Raw genomic sequence first — 2,589 nt, 5'->3', positions numbered from 1 at the left:
ATACAGACTGTCCCTGGCTGCAGTCCTGGAGCTCATCAGTGACAGATGATCTGCAGGAAGCAGAGAGGATAGAACTGGCATAATTGGATAGAACATAGGTTGATGAATCCAGTGGTGAGGCAAGGGGACGGCTAAGTACTCACTGGAGGGGAAGTAACTGCTTATCCACTGGATTTTTCTCTTTTTAAAGGACCACAGCCAGTGGTTCTATTGCTGTCTAACTATAACGTGATTTTGATATACATTTTGGAATTGGTCTGTGCTGTTGGTTAAGTACAGTAATCAGACTGAGGTTCTTCTAGTATGTATTGATGACCATTTTATGTAGAAGGATGTAGGAATGTACAGGTAACAGCAACGTGGGCTTTAGGCTCATTTCTTAGGAATATTCAACATCACAGTGGGATTAGCTGTGGAACTGCAGGTATACTCCTGTTATTCCTCTCTTCTCCCTATCTTCTTTCCTCTCTGGATTTTGAGCATCTTAGCAGAAAGAAGGATTGAGACCTAGAAAACTTGGTAAATCAACATTATGGACTCTTTAAGTAGAAAGCTAAAAGGGGAAGTGCCATCTTCCTGACCTTATCTAAACCCTGACAAAAGACTTTCTCCATCTCTCCTAAAAGCACTGGGAGTTATACTGTGGTAGACTATGAAATGAGTGTTTGAGGTCCATCCCCTTCATGTTTATCACACTGCCATATGCACGGCTGATGCTCTGAAAGTCAAGCTGGGTCAGTGAAGCTGTTCTGTAAGATGTGCCAGAATAATTTCATTCTGCCTGACCTCCGTCTGATGAAAGTTTAGCCAGCAACTTTGGTGAAATTGCTCTGACTTAGCGCTGTTGAGGATCAAGGCAGTGCTATAGGTTACAGTGTGCTGTCCCAGAGGTGGGGGAGCAGGTGTCTTTTGCTTTCAGCCTAAATAATTAGTTTGTGATGATTTGCACTTTATAGCGCAGCTCTTCAAAGAAAAGGGGCTAGAAAGTGACTTCTCAAAAGCAAATGAAAATCGAGTCTGATTCAGGCTATGTGGACTGCAGAAAGATCAGGGGAATTTTGTCCAGCTCCAGTTATGTGCCATTATTTCTACACTGTACAGAAGGCTAATGATGATCTATATTGTCATACACCCGAATTAGAGTTTAATTATTAATACCAGATAGCTGAATTTTGGGGATACATAGTAACTGCCCTTCAGGGGGCAATATTCCCAGTTTTATTCTGGCAATGGTAATTCTAAGTTAAGATATATTTCTAGAGCACTTTCATTATTGGACTTTTTCTATAAATGTGATTGCTTCTAATTAGAAATTATTGTTTTAAATCTACTCCACACGGTCTTTCCTTTTAAGCAAGAAAATTAAACAGTGAATCTTCTCATCTGTCAATTTCTGTAAGCCCCCCTTCTGCCCCACTTTTCCCCAATCACAGGCAGAAGTGGAGCTTCCTGGATTATTATAATCTTTTATAGCACTCTCACATTCTGTTCTCTGAAATGTAATAGAAGAGTTGTACTTGGCCATTCATCAAAATGTAGCAATTCTGTAAGGTATCAGGTAGATGCTAAATACCAGTGCTCTGCAGGTGAACAAATGCACCAAAGGGAAGTTCACGGGCTCAACTCTCAGGTATTGCAAGGGTTTAATCCAACACACTTGTACTCTCAGATGGTTGAAGTAAGCCTCAGGATATGAGCAGGCTGGAGTTCAAAGTAATTTTTAACCCTGTGTAGTTGTGGTAGAGCTCTGTCTGATAAGTATTCATGTTAGAAAGCTTAAATCCATTGAGAGATATTTTAGGCAGAACTGCTTTAGCAGGAAATAAAACACCCGTGTCTATGCATGTGTAAATAGGTTCAGGTACATGTGCTCGTGTGATTTGCTTTCCTTTGCGATGAGACCATACACTGTTTCTCCAAGTACAGTATGCCGTTGGATGTGTATTACCCATTTAAATTTCATCAGAGCTTTTCGGGCATGTCTTTGTCTGAAACATCCTGACAAATACAGCGAATAATAGCTATCTCAGCAGCAATGTATGTGTATTGCTGTCTGCCTGATGCTCTTCTCCTCCACCCTGGTTATCTTGATAAAGGGGTTGTTCAGGAGCCCTAGCCTTCATTTCTCCCCCAACAGCAAAAACTGCATGCACAACAAGGAGCAGACTGAAAAATTATGTTCACGCCTTGACCTTGAGACTTCCTGAACCAGTTTGGATTGGCTCTCCCTTTGAAACAACAGGCTTCCACAGGAAGTTCATAAATGGGCCCAAGTCACAGCAATTGACGTAGTTTTAATATTTTTAACTTGGTTCTTCAAGAACTACCTAAAATGGGCGGTGTTTCATGGACACAAAGAACTGGCCAGCTTTTCCAAGAGCAAACGTCAGTGTGCTGGGCACAACGCAAACCGTTGAAAGCAGTGTGACTAATGGGCCATCGGGCCCTGTGAAGGCAGCTTCTGCTGAGCGCTGCTCCGGGGACATGGCTGGCTGCGTTGTGGAGCTGCACTGCACCCCACCATGCCCCAGTGTTGGCACCACTGGGGGTCCCAACACCATAGGCAGCCAACATCTCTAAAGAGCTAAA

The 2,589-nt window shown here is 42.6% G+C and overlaps 1 protein-coding gene across 1 annotated transcript in view; it reads right to left on the bottom strand.

The window, feature by feature from the left end:
- FGD5 (FYVE, RhoGEF and PH domain containing 5) overlaps positions 1-2,589 on the bottom strand; it is a 91,965-nt gene that overhangs the window by 85,732 nt on the left and 3,644 nt on the right.

This window comes from Egretta garzetta, unplaced genomic scaffold (assembly GCF_000687185.1).
Source record: "Egretta garzetta isolate BGI_Z169 unplaced genomic scaffold, ASM68718v1 scaffold332, whole genome shotgun sequence".
Classification (NCBI taxonomy): Eukaryota; Metazoa; Chordata; class Aves; order Pelecaniformes; family Ardeidae; genus Egretta; species Egretta garzetta.
The sequence above is the reverse complement of the archived record's forward strand: the minus strand, read 5'-3'. Positions and strand labels throughout refer to the sequence as shown.